This window comes from Triturus cristatus, chromosome 11 (genome assembly GCF_964204655.1).
Source record: "Triturus cristatus chromosome 11, aTriCri1.1, whole genome shotgun sequence".
Classification (NCBI taxonomy): Eukaryota; Metazoa; Chordata; class Amphibia; order Caudata; family Salamandridae; genus Triturus; species Triturus cristatus.
The window spans coordinates 169,605,296-169,625,604 of NC_140594.1; the positions used below are offsets into that span (position 1 = coordinate 169,605,296).

The 20,309-nt window shown below is 44.2% G+C and overlaps 1 protein-coding gene across 2 annotated transcripts in view; it reads right to left on the reverse strand.

Annotated features, from left to right (window-relative positions):
- Window positions 1-20,309, reverse strand: part of LOC146783838 (P2X purinoceptor 7-like) — a 300,654-nt gene that overhangs the window by 212,765 nt on the left and 67,580 nt on the right. The window lies entirely within an intron of this gene.

Consider the following 20,309-nt stretch of genomic DNA (forward strand, 5'->3'; position numbering starts at 1 on the left):
CTGTGGTAGTTAGCAGAGATCTGGCCCAGCGGCGTAAAAAAGCAACAGACATTAGGCCCCGTTTAGGGTTTGCTGGAGGTAAAGTGTCCTTTTTAGGGTGAATGTGTCTTTACTGCTTAATGGTAACAATTCCATGCACACAGAATACAGATTTAGATCCCAATTTGAGCAAACTAAGATTACCATCCACATTCACCCCTACATTAGAACAACTAGGACCAGAGGTATCAACTTTTGAGAACACAGTCCTCAAACAACTTGAACAAGATCTAAAATTTATTCCCAAACCAGCCTACAATCTGAATAAACAAGAATTCACAGCAATGAATAGCTTAATACGAAATAAGCACTTAACAATAAAATGCTGTGATAAAGGTGGCGGAATTGTCGTCTTAGACACTGACGACTATAAAAACAAGATGCTCAATATGCTACAAGACAATACATTCTACTCAAAAATACAAACTAATCCTATTTCTGAAATAGAAAAAAGAATATTAACTCTAACAACCCATGCCCTAGATGAAGAATATATTACGACCAAAGAACATGACTATCTTAACTTCTCAAAAAGCAAAACGGCATGTATATATGGAGTACCAAAAATCCATAAAAGTCTTAATAACCCGCCATATAGACCGATAGTTTCTACTATCGGCACAGTCACAGAACCTTTATCTAAATTTGTAGATAATCAGCTAAGACCCTACATCTCCCAAATCACATCCTATGTGCAAGACACAAGAGACATAATCAATAAAGTTGAACATTTAACCTTCAACTGTAATCATGATGTATTAGTGACCCTCGACATCGAGTCGCTATACAGCAACATTCCACAACAAGAAGCAATAGAAGCTACTGACTGGTTTATAGATGCATTTAAAATACCCTGCTCTAAACCATTCATTAAAGAATGCCTGCAAATCATACTTACTGAAAATATTTTCTCATTTGGAAATCACCTTTTTCGCCAAACAAAAGGCGTCAGTATGGGAGCATCTGTAGCACCATCCATAGCCAATATCTACATGGCAAGATGGGAATCCAAATTTATTCACAATGAAGTAGCCCCCTTTTTCGAATCTGTGACCCACTGGTCCAGATACATTGATGACATCTTTTTTATCTGGACTGGTGGGGACGACACACTTCCTGAATTCATTCAATGGCTTAACCTAACAGACCCCCATTTGAAATTCACTAGTAACAGTAGCAGCGATCAAGTCGAATTTTTGGATATCAATATCATAAATCGATCAGGACTACTAGAAGTAGATCTCCATATCAAACCAACTGCGAGAAACACTCTGTTACATTTCCAAAGTTATCACCCTCGCAGTCAGAAACAGAGTATTCCTTTTTCACAATTTCTAAGAGTTAGGCGTAATTGCTCAAACCTTTCAGACTTTGATAAACAAGCTACCATCATGAAGACTAAATTTCTAGAAAGAGGCTACCCCCATCGCCTCATAAGAGAATCATATAAGAGAGCTAGATTCTACGATAGAGACTGCCTACTGCGAAAAGAGAAGATGCAAGAACAAAAACAATTGGTATGTGTAACAAGGCATTCAACTTTGAATGCTAAAGTCAAACACATCATTAACAAAAATTGGCACATTTTGAATTGCAGCTCCACAAATACCACCAAACTAGAAAAACCTCTATATGCCCACCGTATGAACAAAAACCTTAAAGACATCTTGGTACACTCTAAATTTGAAGATGATAATACCAAATCTCATTACATTCAGAAATCCATTGACGGGCAACGCCCCATTAAAAGGAACATTTAAATGTACCAATTGTAAATCATGTGATCTCATTATTCCAGGTGAGACACTAACACATAATGGTTTTACAATTCAGGCAACACAAATGTGGAACTGTAAAACACAAAACGTAGTATACCTAATTCTCTGTCCGTGCCAATTATGCTACGTGGGAGAAACATCAAGGGCAATACAAACCAGAATATCTGAACATCGCTCAGCCATAAAAACTAAAAAACTAGCAGCCCCCCTTGTAAAACATTTTATAGAACTTCAACACAAACCAGAAGACATCCGCTGGCGCATTCTAGAGAAAATTAATATACCAGAAGAGACATACGGAACTAAAATTCGCAAGAAACGGGAAGTCTTTTGGATTTTTTCATTGAACACATTTAAAAACGGTCTCAACAATGAATTACCATGGGAAAATGCAATCATCTAAAGTACATTTTAGTCCGTCACCTCCCCAGTATAAAATACATATACCTCTGATCTCAGTTTCGTCTGTGATATATCCTCACAATTAGGAAATACCATAATCAAATAAGATCCTGAGAAATCCCCTCTCCAAAAATAATGTAATGGATGAAGAGCTCTCCTCCCTAATTTTCTCCGAAGAGACTACCTTGCAATATAAATTTGTGCTGTACCTATAAATGTATGGCTACAGTTATGGTATACTACATCATAAAAAGTTAAACATTTATTGTTTAGCTAACGGGAAAAACAAATTTCCATGACCCTCATGCTATACACTATGCAATTAATGCAATATATCATGTACCTCACCATACGATACGGTGGCAGTAACCGTTTGTTAACTACACATATTTTCTAACACGATTTAGACGATTAAAGCATAAAATAAGACATGGGAGAGACCACCACGTGTTAACGACCCCGTTGCGCGCCCTTTCCCCACACCGTATTTAAACACGACTTGAAAATCGTTCCACTCACACGTTAACTACTCCATCCAATAGCAATACGCCACTAGAATAAAGCGGTACACGCAGCCTAACACTGTTAGAGCAAACGCAAGCCCCATACGTTCTGCTTTAGAAATGCACCAATCAGAAGGCATTTTTCAAAATGACGAGAACCAATATATAGGCGGGACACAAAGTGATACATTGTTTCAACCATCATTCACAGAGCCCGGTCGACAACGTAAACGCGTCTAGCACGAAGGTAAGCTTGTCCGCTACTCAGCATAACTTCAAAACATTGATGAAGTAAAGATTACGCGACTGAGTCGCTATGAGCCGGCCTGAAACCGTTAGCATTCTTGATACTAAGACAAGCCTTTCCCTATCTTTATATAGTGGTCAACCATCCATTTTGCGCGTACATATAATGTGACCGCACCTTCTCGCAATATACTAACACTGCATCGTATGACAATATTATAAACGGCACGGTCTACTCTGCAAGCGTCCCTAACACTGAAGTAAGCCTGTTTAGATCGACCTATAGACATCCTTATATTAGATGTAACATGACCATGCCCTGTTAATAACTATAAAACGCTGTACCTTTTAACAACTTCATAACGATATCTACCACATATACATGAATCATTTTAAACATCAGATTCATGTACTATTCAAAGAGCGACATACTTCACTACTTGGCAGTCTATTAGCGGTATTTTTTGTTTCAACAACACAGTAACTGCTCTGATTAGTACATCTTCCCCTTACATCATAATTTGACTATCTTTGTTACCTTCAATTCTTAGGTTATATCATACCTACTACGCGTCTACTACCATTGTTTTATGCATCAATCATTTTATCAAGACTCGGCACTTGGAAGAATTCACCATTAAACCAGGTAATGCGGCAACTACACTAATTAAAAACCCAGCCTCATTATTTGATTTAGATACATGTAGCATTCACCTAAACATCCCTTTGTCCTCATTTTCCTAGGTTTTAATATACACACGAACTCTTCGCAATGAAACATAAAAGAACTATCATTCATTCGTAAAGTACCACCAAATAAGGTAACGCCATAATAGCACCAACTAAAAGCTCAGCTGCACTATTTCATTCACTTTTAAACAACAGCTACTTATATATTCTCTAATCCCTATTGCCCCAGGTCTTGCTATCTACATAGGTTTATCGAAACGAAAAGTATCAAAGAATAGTCATCCCCTCTCAAAACCAACTGACTGTAACTGAATGAATAAACATCCATCAAGGTATTAATCACCATTGTCTAATTAGAATAAATAAGATGGCTTCTGTTATATACGGAAAAATATAACTATGTGTTCTACATTAATAGGTGTCTATTTACAAGAAAAATAACCTACTTAAATTCCTGGAACCCTCACTTTTGCACCTTGGAGCACAGGTAGACATATGATGAATCACTTTCTATTTTAAATAAATCTAGAACACAACTATCTGCTCTATGTTTTCTCACTACTCTTTTCTCTTGTAAAAATTACAACAAATTAGCAAGATGATGATAAATTAAAGAATAAAATATACTGTTCCAAAAGTTCTATTGTATCTCCATGATAGTGATGTTATAGATATTGTTCTCTTCTTTGTTTGATTAAACTTATCATTTGCTCTAACAAAGTCACCATTATATCTTTGTGATTGAAGGCATACCCCATGTTTATTGAATCAAATAATCTAGTCAGACTTAAGATATGTTAAACTCAATAATAACAGAAATTGTAACATGTATGTATATAAATTAGCAGTGACGAAATATGATTTAGAATTTTTATGTTTGTTTTTATATTACAGGAATTGTGGCTTTTTTTCCTGACGAAGGCGTTAACTACGCCGAAACGCGCGTCAAATAGTATACAGTTGTGCCACCACATTTATTTACTTTTCATCCCTATGTAACCTACAACCTATTTTATCATGATTTTTTACTATGTATATAATAAATTTGTTTTTAACTGTGAATGTATCAAACACTTATAATTAAAAAAGAATTATAATTTTCATTTTTCCTCTCACTGCTTAAATTGTTCTGACTACTAGATAGAAAACACTTCCAGCTGTTACCCATAAGAATTGCCTAGGTTGTTATTTTTCAAACATATATTACCCTGTCCTAGGAATTTTCAGGGGGTCCTTATTATTTGCGTTAAAAAAAAAAATTAAAAAAAATTCCATGCACACACATACTGGAGGCAGGGGTTTCTATTGCAGAACAGTCGCAGCAAATACAGTAATGGCTCAGATTTTGGGGTCAATGGCTTTGCCTCCCCAAACGCACCCCCCAAAATATTTTATTTCCTTATGCAAAGTATCCTGAACAAATACACTGCATGTTTGCATTCACAGAGGACGGTTTCGATTTCTGTGATATGACTGTTCTGGGACAAGAATACCCGGACAGGCTGCAAGGATGCAGACAAGTATATGAGGAAATTACACAGGGGCAGAGATACAGGAGCACAGGCCGTGGGACAAGGTCACAACAGACATTGTTGCAAGGGCTGTGGACACAGGAATGAAATGGTAGGCAGTAGAGCACAGACTCTGGGAGACAAATACAGGCTCCGAGGCACTCCAGAGAGCACTCACATCTGAAACTAATGCACAAACATTGAGACAGACATTGTGACAACACATGCATGTGCAAGAGAAGGCATTTCAACAGCTCGCAGCACCAACACACTATGCACTACTGGAGTGTGAAGCTTTTGTGTCATGACCTTGGCCTAGGTCTGCCAAAAACCAGAGAAGCTGCTGCACAAGAAAACTTTCTTCTGAAGTTAAAGCCTCTGGCTGAGGTGGACATGGCCTCACTACGCGGTCTAGGGACATAGACCTACAAAGCTCACTGAAGGAGCGAGCATGTCATCCAGAGAGCCTGAGTGCACCCTAAATGTAAATGTCCTTAGGAGGTCAGGCAATCAATCAGGTCACCCGTATCCCCATCCCAGTTGACCTGCCCCAAGATCCCAATTCGCAAAGCCGTCCTGGGATTCAGTGGTGCTGCACGACTTGGAGTGTGGCAGCCCCAGGTGGAGCTCACCTGAAACACATCCCAGACAAAATGGATAACAATGATATCTATAATGCATAAAAACGCTTATTTATTTGATAGAGTAAAGATGTAAACAATGTTATAAGCTTAACTTTTAAAGACAATTTTTAAATCTCAGGAGACTGAACTCTTGTAGGGTTAAAAGTACGTCAACAACTCAAGAGAGGGAATACTGCTAGGGTTACTGTAACCCTCTTTCTGTATACCAGTAACCTGCCTCTGGATTAACCCGTAAGAAGCTCTAGAGCAGTCGATGTTCTTGCTAAGGTTTGGAGGCTTTTCCAACACAACTCTCCCACCTAGAAGCTGGGACCAAGCATGCGACACCAGCAGGAAACTGGAGCCAGTGGTGCCCTGTAACACCCGGGAGCTTATCCTCGTCACCTGATCTCTGGCTGGCACCTATATCAGAATATGACAGGTGCGAACATCACATAACTATTTATTGTGTTAACCAAGAGGAGAGTCAGCGAGGAGACCCGTGAAGCAAACCGAGCCCTCCTCATCGATTGACGGCCCTTGGATGTTGCCCCATGAACAGGGGCTCTGGCAGACAAGCTTGCGCCTCTGCATCTTCCCAGGAACGGACCATCTCACACCGGTCTACCTGGATTGGCAATGAACACTCTGACCTCAGCATTGCTTGGTCTGCGGCTGAGGACACTAAAGCCCTCTTCAGTGCCTCTACCAGCGCCCCTATCCCTAAGAACTTTTTTTGACTTCTGAAGCCAGACATAGCAAGTTCTATGGGGCAAATATCAATGTTAGATCCATATTTATGCACAGGACTGGAGTGTCCAGGACTGGGCAACCAAGCTCTAGCGGAGTTCATGGCCCCTTCAACTACAGTTCAGAGAGGACCAGTGCATTAAATGGTCCGAGTGTCCAATACGGAGTACCGGCACCTTTTTATTTCGAGAGGGAGAGTACCTGCACTTCAAGAAAAACGTTATATTTTTAATTGGAGAGTACCAGCACTTCTTAGAAACTAGCAGGTGCTCTGATACAGAGTACCTGCACTTCTAGTTTTCCATTTCAAGCACTAGAAAGGACCTTACAGACCTGGCTCTACGCCATACAAACACCCGATTGATTGATCTTTCTTTGATGTTTCAACGATCTCTGATGCTATTAAAATCAAAGCGACCCGTGTTGCCTTGCAGTGGGAGGCCCTATGCAAAGACTGAATGGTCATCTTCAAACTGGAGCTAAGGAGGGGAACCCTTTGTGCAGACTGTGTTAAGGTGAAAAAATGACAAAGTTATGAAGAGATACTATCACAAAAGGTGCTGCATTAGGCCGCACACATTGCTTTTTCTTAGCTCATAATTTAGTTAACACTGCCGCGCAATTTGCTCCTTCCCTGCTGCTTAATTCCAGGAGCCCTGCCTATTGGGTAACACCGGGGCCCTCGAATGTCGATACTAACCTGTAAGCAGCACTGGGACCTAAAGCTTTTCCAATTTATCCTTCGCATTAAATGCCTTTATCCTTTACTCAAGGTAAACCAAGTCATTTGTATTCCATCCCCAGAAATAGCTCTGCCTGGACGTTGCCCCCTAGTGTGCACTTCCGGTGCCGTCCTGTGCCTAGGTCAGGCAAGAGCGTAGCAATCAATGGTGCAACAGGTGCAGTACACAGGGGCTTATAGGATGCCCTCTTCACCTGAATTAGGTCTGTCTTTTACTATTAAATCGTGGGCGGGAAGGCTAATTTCCCTACTTACAGTAGGGCCAGTAACTACTAGAGCAATTCTGTACTGCCTGACCAGGCTACCACGGGAGAGTCGTAAACACAAAGGAAGTCTTGGCAGGAAAGAAGACCCCAGGCTGTGGAACTGCAAGGATACCACCCAGTAGTCATTAATTGGCAAACATCTTGGAGAAAAAAGCCTGAAATCACTCGCTAGTTTTATATCTGCAAAGTAATCTCTACATGGTCTCCATCTTGTTGCGAAAAGTATTAAACCCCTCCCAAGCGGAGAGTCCCCTCCCCCTCTCAGACATTTCCAACTGCGTCCATTTTAACCTTCAAAACACACCAACGTGCTTGGTGCCTTGAAAGGTCGCTGTTTATTATCACATAACATTTATACATATCACAAATTTCATGGTCATGCATAACATTCTGTTGACACATTTATTGTCTTTGCAATTATAGTTCTTTTAGTCCATTCTTGTTCATTATCTGCTCTCAGACAGACCAATATCCAGGGAGGGGCCCAAATGCCTGGGCCAATGTTTCAACGGTGTTAGGCTTCAACTTGCTACCGACTAGGTGGGTGTCCGTCCGGACCTGCCCGGGCTGCAAGTGCCGTCCCGCTTGCCTTCGGCCCCTTCTTGGCCCCTCGCTGCTCCTCCGGGTCCCTGCCGTGTGGCATCCCAAGGACCCTGTGTGAGCACTAACCGGCCTGAGGCTGAGTTCCGACATCTTGCTCCTTTGGTTCCAGCGCAAGCATCCCATCTTCTCGGTCTGTGGCTGATTGCCACTATTGGCTTCCTCAGTGCTCCTGCCGTGAGGCATCCCATGGATACTGTGTGAGCCTTCCATCTACCTCTAGCAATTTATCTAATTTTTCTATCTTTCTAGGGTTTCTTACGCTTCACCTCTACCCCTGCGGCTGCGACACCCACCTTTTTCTGGAGTGGATGGGTTTCCTTCTTCTTTCCCAAGCGAGGGGGCAGTGTGTGCTTTGGGGGGCCTTTCACCCCTTCGCGGCTTACTATCTCGCCCCCTGATTGGGGAGGAGGGGGCGTAGTCTGCTCTGGAACGACCAATCCTGGTCGCCCCATTTTCGCTGGCCTGTGCCCTGGGAGGGTGGGGGAGGGAGGGAGAGGGCTGCCCACCTCCGGGCAGCTTTTGTCCCGGGAACCCATTGGGTCCGGCTTCCCCTTCCCCGGCTTCAATGGCGAACATTTCCTCCAATCGGAACCCCCGCTAATTGTGTTTTTATTTTGGTTACAGATTTCCACGGAGGGCATCTCCACCAGACCCTCATCACGCTTGTGCTCTTTCATGCACACCCAGCGAGCAGGGTGGGGGATTCCCCTGAAAATCATTCCTCGGAGCGCTTATGGCAAGTGATAAGATCTAGAACCCGGAGAGCGTGTCTGTTGTAATAATGATGGTCTCGTAGTCCATGTATATTAAACAGGTAGATTTATTCAGGATAGATGTTTTCAAGTAGAGCCCCACCAGGAGCAGCCTTCCTGCTGCTCAGCCCATCCTCCAAATGACTCTCTCACTCACCAGCATTCCACTGCCACCTCACTCACCAACATTCCATCACCACAGTAACACTGGCGGAACAGCAGGTATAACAGTGTCACTATTGGATTAGTCCATTTGAAGGGGTGGTAGGAGGAACTGTTCCCACAGGAGGCTCAAGGAAATATGGGGGACTTGTCTGTGGCCACACAAAATACAACCCTTGGCAAAACCATTTGGTCTGGCATTGGCTAATTGCCTTATGGCTTTTTGCCATTGCTTATTTTGTTTGTAAATGTTTCTTGTGTGAAGGCAAAAACATACATATTATGTAAAATCACAAGTTGCGCTACTATACTCCCTGGCACTGAAGGGGACTACTATTGTGCGATATGCACATTGTGCAAAAGCAGACTGCCACCACAGTCAGGTAAGCCAGTGGCTGAAGTGGGCTGACCCTATGCTCCATACTCTAGTCTACGCTATTGTGGCCACAAGCAAAATGTGAATGACACTGCAGCATGAAAAGGACTGACTGAAAGTCCATGCAAGTATGTACAGTAGATTTATTTTTATTAAAAACAAATTGGCTTAGGCAACACTCACAGCTGTGTTTCTTCCTCTGGAGAATACATAACCATAGTACCCTCACTGATCCAGGCCACTACACCCTAAAGATGCAGGCTCCTCATTGGACCTCTGACCCTCAACCACAACACAAACACTAGGGTCTAGAGCTGGCACCATCCTTGAGGGATGCCTGACTTTCTTAGAATAAGAACAGTCCAAAAGGGCACAATACCCCTCAATAGAGGCCACTGCTAGGACAGACCACCAGGAGCAAAACAAGCCACAGATTAAGAATGACGGCCAATGGGGGGGGGGGGGGGAAGAAAAAGAAAAAGAAGAAAAAGAAAAGAAGAAAAAGAAGAAAAAGGAGAAGAAGAAGAAGAAGAAGAAGAAGAAGAAGAAAAAGAAGAAGAAAAAGAAGAAGAACCGAAAACAGTATTTCCTTTAAAAATACAAGGAGGTTGGTGCACCTTTAGACACCTTCATGGATTAAATACCTTGCGGGAGGGGGCATGTGTGAGGCTCCCTCCCCATAACAATCCCTGCCCCCAAGGCACCCCCCATCTCCCCGGGTCAGCTCCAGTGGTGGCTGGTGCATAGGAACGAAAGGAGCATTGCATTGCCCCACTAGACTCGGACGAGGATCGGGGACTGGAGACAAGAGAGAGACACCACCACACGCAAAGCAACAGCCTCAAATGAAGTGCTTGCTGCCCCGTGTGACTGTTTTCCTAGGAAGGGACGAGGTCACAGCCAGGTCAGAGACACCTCCTGCGCATGTGCTGGCCGGGGCGAGGACTATTGCTCACCCTCGAAGCACATGCGAAAGGAGTGATGTCATCCTGAAGGGAGTGGCCAGAGAAAACGGAAAATGGCTGTTTTCAAATGGGGCGCCTATGCTGTGCCCCAGGCGACTTCAGCAGCGAGCCTCTGAAATTAATGGCAAGGGGCTGGGCCGGCCCACCTCAAGACAGAGCAGTGGGTGGCAACAACCGGAGCAGAGCACTCCCTTGCCTTCGCTTCGCGCTAGTCCCAGACCTCCCGATTGGACAATGGGAGGGAGATGAGGGAGTGGGCTGCAGAAGAGCCCGCCGACTGCCACGCAGCTCTGAAACAGTACCAGTGGCGTAACGAAAGTTGTAGGGGCCCCCCCTGCAAGGTACACAAAGGGGCCCCCGCTCCGGATTTAATCCGGAGCTCTCCGGTGTGAGTACAGTGCTGAGGGGGCCCCCTGCAACTCGGGCCCCCCCTGCAATGCGGGGGATGTGGGGGCCTGTGTTACGCCCCTGAACAGTACTGATCCCCATTGCGGTGCTCGAACAATTCTGGGGCTGAAGAACCACGGGAACACACATCCTTCGTGAACGCCGTGGTCCAGTGTCTGAGGCTGAGCAACACCGACCTGCTGGCCGAGTACCTGGGGCTAAGGGAGACTACCAGTCCCAGCTGGACGGTGCCAGGGACAAGCAGGGGAAAAACCTCACCAGGAAAAGGAAGGTGACCCAGCAGCTGGTCTCTGTCACGGCCCTGTGGACTCTGGACTACACCCCCCAACTTTCAGTCAGTGGAGTTCAGAGGTAAGGTAAGGTAAGAGGGGGCGCGGCTGCATTCGAGGGCCATCAGCTGTTTGCAGAGGAAAAGAAAAGAGCAGCGCAAGAGCCTGCCCTGCGCACTCTGCCTCATGCATTAAGAGCCTGCTGCACTTATTTAGGTCGAGCCTAGAGCAGCGCATGCTTTGCTCAACTTTTAGTAAGTGGGTTTTCAAAGTGCTACCAACAAGCTTTTGCCGGCCTCAAGCTTGCGTGCACGCCATCTGCCTTTCTTATCTCTTTCTCCGCATCGCTCCCCATTACCTTCACTTTCGCGCGGCACTGAAAGTTACAGGGTGCCCAGCGTCCGACAGCATTCGGTTAAAGGCTTCTAAACTTTCACTCTAGCTGCCCTTCTTGATCATTAAAACCAACCGAGGGTGCCCTGAGCGCCGCCCGGGGTTTTTAACGCCGCACAGGGTTCCGCGTTGTTTTTCCCAGGATTAAGCACATCACATTATGCAATACTGCAGCCACTCGTAAATCTGGACAGAGCTGCGTCGGTTTGTATTAGCGCTGCTTTCAGAGCAGCAGTATTTTAGTTAACAAAGGGGGCCGTGGAGCAGTGTTCAGGGGCTTGTGGCTGCGAGGGTTGCGGTGTTTGGCTCCCTCCCCTTCACCTGCTCTGTGACAAGCCCGACATGTGCTGTGACCAGATCAAAAGGCCCTCTGCTGCCGCTGGCCCCTTTTTCCAGCACAAAGCGCGCTACCCCTGCGTCCGATGAATTCTGTCCTCTCGTGAAGAGCCGGCGAGTGCCCAGGGGATTTTAGAAGGCAACGCCTGCCCTCCCCTCTGTGGGATGGTGGCTCTTTGCACCGCTCACTCCCCGGGCTGCCTCCTTGCCATCGAGCTGTTGCGGTGCCCTACACTGCCTGTAATGACAGAGCGATGCACTGTTCAGCTTAATTATTATATTTCCATTTCCTGAAACTGCTCCAAACCCAAGCTTGTAAGAGCGGTGGGTTTCAAGGGAGATCTCCTGCCCTTTGTACGCCCAAGTTATGGCTTTTTGCCGGAGCTTGTAAAATCAGTAGCTGTGCTGTTTGGATCTTGCAATCTCAAATCAAACATCTTGATGTATAGGGTGGTTGTCTGAGCCTATGCAGCCTTGGGGATACAGAACATTTTCCTTCGGTGCAACATGAACGGTTTAACTAATTCCTCCGTTGGCTTGCGTCTGAAAGATCAGTGTATCCTGATGAATGTGTCGGTGTCTGTCCCTCTGCAAATTACAATAGCTAGTATAATGCTGTATTAGCCAGGAATTACCAGAAAGATCTGGTGATTGTCTTTCCATTTTAGGCTTAGGCCTTGTAAGCGAATATTGCCCTACATACTTATTGTAATGCTTCCATTTCTATTACTTCCAACAATCTGTGCGGTGTTTACTGGAATGTGTCATAGTAAATGCTTCTGTTTTTCTATTTATCGGAAATGGGTTTTTTCTGTGCATCGATCTGAAAATGTTTTTTGCAAGCTTTGTAACCTTTACAGTTAAACAAGAATCGTTTGTCTTCAGCACCTCTGTGACTCCCACGTTTTTCATAACTTTACAATATAAACGTACAATTCACCATCCATTAGCGTGAAAACATGTCCTTTCTTTGGTCTGCGATTGGCCAGGCCATGTATATACGAACTGCATAGCTAATCACTTAAAAGGTCCCAAAGGCGAGACCTGTTGGCTATGCCAATGCTTGTTTTAATTTTACTGCACTAATTCTGTGGGGTTAACATGTGCTCGCGCCACTCTGTGGACAGAGATGCAGGCGAAGTGCTCAGCGACCCATGTCAGAGTCGGAAATGTAATGCACTGGGATTCCATAAACCGAAGGTCAAGCCTGAGCTTGTGTTTGTTTCACTCCTTCCTTCAAAACATTTTCAGGGGGAGAAGAACCCTCCCGTGCCCCACCCAGGAGTGGACCATTGGGAGCTGGTGGGGTTTCGGGTGCCTAGGGGCTCCCCCCTCTGACCCTAATGAATGTATTAGGCTGGGGGGGGGGGGGGGGAGGGGTCAGAGTGCACCCAAAAGCCTATGGCAAAATTCCTCAGTTAAGAGACAGCAGCGGGTGAACCCGCTCATCAAATGTGGCGAGGCGTGCCCTATAATGCCCCGCAAGAGTTAAAGTGAATTTAGCCTTCTTCCTTGTGGTGGCTCCAAACTGGACAGGGACATCACTCAAGTATTTTAAATGTGTTGTGGGGGGCTGCAGAAGGTGCAGCAGACCCCTCCACCCCCTTCACCTCAAGTCTCCTGGGTCCTGAAAATGATGACCATGGGAGAGGTTTTCTTGGATTTAAGCACTCTCAGGGTTGACGCTTTTGCTCCCTTTGCGATCGGTCCTTTGGCTGCATTTTGTGGCCTGTTCAGAGTAAAGAAAGACTCTGGTACACATGGTTGTGACTGTTCTGAATGTACCTGTTTCATTGAGGATAGTATTGACTCAATGCCATGTTTACATTTATAATGAATGCTTTTTAATATTAATATTGTTCCCAATAATTCCAATGATGGTTCAAGGACAAAGTATAACATGTGATTGCTTTTATTAATGCAGCAAGACTCTGATACAGCCAGAAGGTCTGTCTTATACACACTGACACCCCTTACATTTGATGTTGCATCTGATCTAGGTGGGAAGAGTTTATGATTACAGGGTTCAGGACCGATTTGCAGAGTAACAGGATATGAGGGGGGGTCACCAAAGGTAATCCTATTTTCTTGAGGTTTAAATTTGTAATTTAACACATAGTATTTAGTAGTGTGTTTGTAATAAAAAGTACCATTTCTTTTTAAAAGACATGCCACAGACTGAACAATAACTTATGGAGTTTTGTGGTTGCATGCCAGCGAATTAGGATTGCCGGCCCACGCCACCTCCTAGGAGTAGGCCGTGCACTGCTCTACTTCGCTAACCTGGCAGAGTTTAGCGCTACAGTCGGGACTCGCACTCTTCACAACTAATAATCCACTTTCTTACACAGGGTGCCAGCACTGAAATCAATAGTATGGAACGAACTACCAGCAGACCTCAGACGCGCACCCCTCCCGGGACACCTTCGAAAAGACCCTCAAGACCTGGCTCTTCGGCTAAGCAATACCAGCGGACCTTCCCCCCTCCCCTCCCCCAGCGCCTTGAGACCCCCCACGGGTGAGTAGCACACTTACAATTCCCCCGATCGATTGAATAGTATCCAGGTCCAGAACCCACTGATAACATATGAATAAGTTCACTTTTGCCACACATTACCTATGCGTTAATGTGCAAATATCAGAGTGCAAGGCTCTGAGAGGGGTTAAAAGGTTTGGTTGTGTGAACTCAATATGTGGTAAAATAAAGCCCCAACACACATATACCATGTGAGGACATGTAATGAGTGGGTTTAAAGTGACTGGTTTGCAATTTTTTAAATGATGCAATAGCGGGTTGGGCTTTCAGAGTGTTTCCACCAGAGAGCTACCAGACCATAGTGTCCTTTGAACTGCAACACTACACACTCTAGGCCTGTATGAGGAGGCTGCTTCTCTATTGGTTTAGGGACTGCAATCAGTACCCACTGCATAGATTAGGATGAACGGGTGGGCCCTGCTTCTTGAGTTGTAGGAGAAGATTGCAGGCTCCAGGAAATTTGCACACTTGTTACAGGCAAATCAAAGTTCATGTGAAGTAGCCATTCTTTTTGCAGAGATTTTACCGCCATTGGCACAAGCCACAAACCATTGGCAAGTTGGATCAGGGAAGTACCAGAAAGCTAATGTCACCCCTAGGTGTTCCTGCCAGCAGGGTGAGGTGTGAGGTGGACCCCGAGAATTGTTCCCATTATGGTTGGGAGGGGGCTGGGAAGATTGTTGTTTCCAAGGTACCCATAGTTATCTGTTGGGGAGTGAAGCTGTCGAAGGAATGCTCATGGTGGTGGGTGGCCCTGTAAGGGAATGCAAACACAAGGAGATGATGGACAGAGTGCTGAAACTTTTCCGACACTCACCACCAGTCACAGATCAGTGTTGAATCCATCATCGTTCTTTAGCTCACTTCATCTCCCCAGTTCAGACCCAGCCATATGCAAATCAGTCTTCACCCTGTGCCTCATGGGAACAGTCCAGCCCCAACTGCCAAGCCAGGTCTTCCCTGGACCAGAAACAAGCATCATGGGACCGTTTCGGGGTGACACCCCTCATCAGCCAGGCAAGCTTGAATCCAGTAGCACAGTGGGCAAAGGACCCACGTCTGAGCATACCCTGCCAACTTAGGACGAACATAGCAAACACAAGGAAATGATGGGCGGAGTGCTGAAACTTTTCAGATATAGTGAAGGGGATGCACACTGAGGAAGTTGGTGTAGTGGTAGCCCCTGAGGAAATACAGGAGGGTAGTGAGTGTCCTGGTTTCCCCAGGTGGGCTATTGACTGACCCTGAGGAGATCTGAGAGGGGGTGGCGGGCTCTCTAGACTCGTGGGACGAGTTAGTGGTAAACCTGAGAGGTTAGGGTAGGGTAGCCAACGGCACGTCGACAGTGAAGGATGTCCTCCTATAGGCCGTTTGTCCAGAACTTGCGGTGGTGGCTATTGCAATGCCTAGCTCGGTGTCCACTCAGATACATTTTGATAGTGACACTCACTTACAGTCAAAGGCCAAAAAAAGTTAGTCAAAGGAGAAAAATCCTAAGGGCCTAAATGAGCAGCACCCAACATGTAACAATAGAACTGAAAACAAAGCAGGAAAGGAATAGACCATATGGGATGGCTGATGAGCAACAAAAAGGTAAAGGATGTTAATACGAGAGACGATATGTTGAAGTACTTGACACTCAGAACAAACACTGGCAAAATCAAAACGTCTGGCTTTCCTTTTAAGTCCTGACTACAACATTAATGGAAAGCTGTTGCAGTGAAAAAACACAAAACAAAAAAAAGATTGCTTTTGCACGTAATGCATCTAAGACGAAAAAGTAACAAAAAAAATATGAATTTGTGATGATTCATTGTACTTTTCAGTTGTAAAATACATCATCGTGACTTGCAATGCAAACAGGACATGGAAGGTGGAATGCTAGACCAACATCTAATCGCATAGTGAAAAACAGAAATATACCTCTGTTCGGGCCTATGCCCACTCCATTAACTTATGTATACTTTAGATGCAGTTACAGACAGTTGTGTTTTCAAGCCAAACTTACAAAAAGAAGGGTACTCCCAAACAATACGGCATTTTAGTCACAGCATAAATCATTGTTGCCCTAAGGGGAATGGAAATAAATGTGCATGGATGTTTCCAAGAGACAAAAGTGTAAGCGATAAGCATACCTTATGCTTAATGCAATGATTATGCACTAAGTTTATTATGTTTACAATAAATTAATGGGCAAGTAGAAAACGCTAACGCAGGCTTGATTAAACCACTTTTTTTTGGAAAAGTAGAATGTCAAGCTGGTCAGGCAGAAACATTGAATTTGTTTGCAAAATAATTAAGTTTTCAAAAGTTACAGGTTTTCAATATAATGAGACATGTTAAAATGTGTGTATGCGTATGATATTCTAATGTTTATTTCCAATCATCCAACCCGCTCCTTACTGGCATTCTTAAATGAAGTAAGCAACTTCGCTATGGTTAATATTGATGAATGCAAAATTCCTCCTCTTACAATTTCTTGTTTAAAGCAGAATTTAGTATGTTCCAACTGTGCCTGTTCCTCTCAGAAGTAATCACAAAAACGCACATCTCTTATATCTTGGTTGAACTCTTTAATTCTTATCATGGTGGGGCAGACTAGGCTTTATCAAAATTATGTTAGTACCGATTATTCTCTTTCATTTAGCTAACTTATTAGTATTGATTTACACACCATTATTTCAAATCTATATACGCCACCTTGCTTAAATTCTTATGGAACAATAAAATGCCTCGTATATCTCATGCTAGACTCCAACTAGTTAAAGGTTTGGGTGGAGTTAATCTTCCAATTTTTTTATCCTATCATGCGGCTTTCTTTCTAAATAAATCCTGATTTTTGTTTATAGAATGTCTTACCAACCCTCTTACATTGTGGATAGAACTTGAACTTTCCTCGATTGGCCCATTTTCATTTCCTGAACTTTTATCTTTTACTCGGAACACCCCCTTTCTTTCCCACCCCATCCTTAAATCCTCTGTAGATCTTTTCCACTCTATAATGAATACTCATTTCAATAACATGGACACATTTCTAATATCTTCCTTGTGTTATAATACGTTGATTACCATCACAGCTGTTGCTCGTCAACAAATAATCAAAAACTGGAATGATTCCTCTGCCATTTTCTTTCAAGCCTGGTTTTTCGGTGTTTGCTACAATCATTGCTTGGATAGAGCATATACCAAACCCTTATCCTTGGCTATACGCCCAGACTTTCCTTTAGCTATGTGTCACAAACTTTACAGATTCATCTATGGACATTGCCCTAAATCATCATCTTTCTACTGAAGAAGTTACTAGGTCTCCTTGAACACTCCTATAATGTTGTTTACTGAAATTTGTTTGACGTACAAAATGCGTAGTCGATATTGGATTTCTTATTTCTCAACGGTATTCCCATATTTATAGTTTGTCTATATACTATACTCAAAAAATGTAAAATAAATGGAAAATCCTGTCCGTGCTTTCAGTATGCATATTAAAGCGTAGGTGACACATGAGAGGGGTTTTGCTAAGCTACCCAAAGTCTGATAGTGTAGGCCATATTAATTGTAAATATATTTATATAGCGCGTTTACGACCACTGACAAGGCACTGAAACACTTTTTGTGGCAAGTAGCACAGTACTCTGAAACCCAAGATTAGTAAAGTATGTTATACAAATCACTGGAATATAACGTGGCATTTTTAAACGACGTTTCTGCAATCTAGCGCACTCCTGTGGCAATTTGTAGTGGCACCGTAGGGCAGCTGTATGCAGTGGCCTTAATCAAGCACCGACCCTGAGGAAAGGTACAAAGTGTTCATTGCCCCTGAATGACTTTACAGATTTGTTTAGGAGAACAAGTATAATGCACGATCTTGCGCTAATTTCTAAAATGGTCTTCAGGAGGCGTCCAAACTCTCACTGTAAAGATGTGAGCTACTGACTAGTTAGACTGTAAAGCATAACAAAGTTCACTTAAGTGGCCTTACTTTTAAATAAAAGTTGTTTTAATGAGGCATAATTTACTACAGTTTACTGCAAATGATCTTAAAAGAAAGGCCACCTATTAACAAGCATTAGCATAGCCAATAGGTCTCGCCTTCAGGACCTTATAAGTGTTTAGCCATGCAGCACATTATCCTGTTAATAATCTGGCCACACAATTTTACGCCCTATGATGTTTAAGGATGTGATCCCAGTGTGTCATGGACAGAAACATGCTTTGTAATGTACCGTGGTAACACTGGGCTGCAGAAGTCAGTGCAGACTATCAGTCTATGCAGTTCGACCAGTGGAGATGTCTAATAAAAAAACATATCTTTCACTCATGTGGTAAACTTCAGGTGTGTGCAAATGGTGGCAGCACATCATACTGCAAGTACACCAGCCAGAACATGTGAAGTATTCTAGAAGAATCCCCCACCAGGGACCTGTCAAGAGCTTCCCCCATTGCTTATTGACCTGACAAGTCACTAGTGGAACACACTCGGCTCAGCTCCTGCTTTAGGTGTATGCCAAACCATCATATTCAGGGCCCCTGGAACTGTGCGGCAGGGTACGGCCAAATTATGCGGCAGGGTTGACTAAATTAAGTGGCAAGAAATGGCAGATTATGTGGCATCATCCGGCACATTTTCTGATAGGATTAGTTCTTTTTTCGGTCTTTTTTTTTTTTTACAATTGTTAACGCTATCTGGACATAGGTTTCACCTACTTAGTACCAGTTTAACACCCAGACCCTGATCAATCATACCTTTAACAAAACCAATACACACTGTGTTGGGAGTAAAATGCCGCAGTTTAAAAAACAATTCAATTCTCATGGCCCCCTTGCAGGCGGCATGGCAAAGATTTATTCACGTGAGGTGCTGGCGATGAAGTAGGTAATGTTTTTTTAGTCCAAGTTCCCGAACCCTGTAATAGGGTGACATAGCTCCTGCCCCTTCAAACACCAATTGCCCCATGCCTTTTTACCCTCAACAGCACATCCACAGCCCCCCACAAACCATTTAGAGCAAGGCGATTAAACATGCCACGTCGCCACCCACACAACACCGCATGCAGCCGCGTAATTGGTAATAATGCGGCTCAACGAGGCAGCCTTATTAGGCCGGGCGACAGAGCAGAATGCAATAAACAGCAAGGGATTTTGCGCTACATTAATACAGATAATGCGCTAAACTGATATTCCACCCAGCAGCTGTGCAGCGCGAACCATGACTGTGCAGTGCACTGCAGACATTTTTTTTGCAGTTTTAGAAAGCGCGAACTCGACACGAAGGTATCAGAGCGCTTTACATGAGCACCAGTTGCATTACAGCCGGACACATTCATTTTTAGGCGTGGGGAGATTAAGTTATTTGTCTAGAACCACGGGATGTTTTGAGTCTCCAGCCAGACTCGAACCTGGTCCCCCAGCTTAAAAGTCGCCCGCGCTAGCTGTTAAGCCACACATTGCCAATGAGTGGGCAACTGGACTCCTCTCAGCGCCTGCCCCATATTCATGTTGGCACCCATCCCCCGAGAGTAAGAATGATAGCAGTTTGCTGTATAAATGTTGGGAACAAGACATGACACCCCGTCACCTAGGATAGAAGGTTTTGGGCTGAAATGCTGCTGAAATTTGTGTTTACTGTTGCCCAGGATGAATACAACAGTCTAACACTAACATCAAATTGCAAGCAGAAAGAGGGTTACAATTTGAGGACACTCCAGACGTACCACGTGGTGTGAAGGTGCTAGGCTACTGTCAGAAGTGTAGCGGTTTGCGGTGGCGCTGTGCCCCCAGAGCGTGAGGTGGCAGGGCACCCTGATTCTTTCTGTCCTTTACTATACAGCTGGCGGGAGAGCAGCCTTTTCCTTGCATACCGGTTATTGGCGTCCTTGCTACCCGCTGTCTGGGTTAAAGGTCACAGGGTACTTGGAATCGGACTAGGAGGCCATGCCCTCTCATAAGCAGACATAGATAT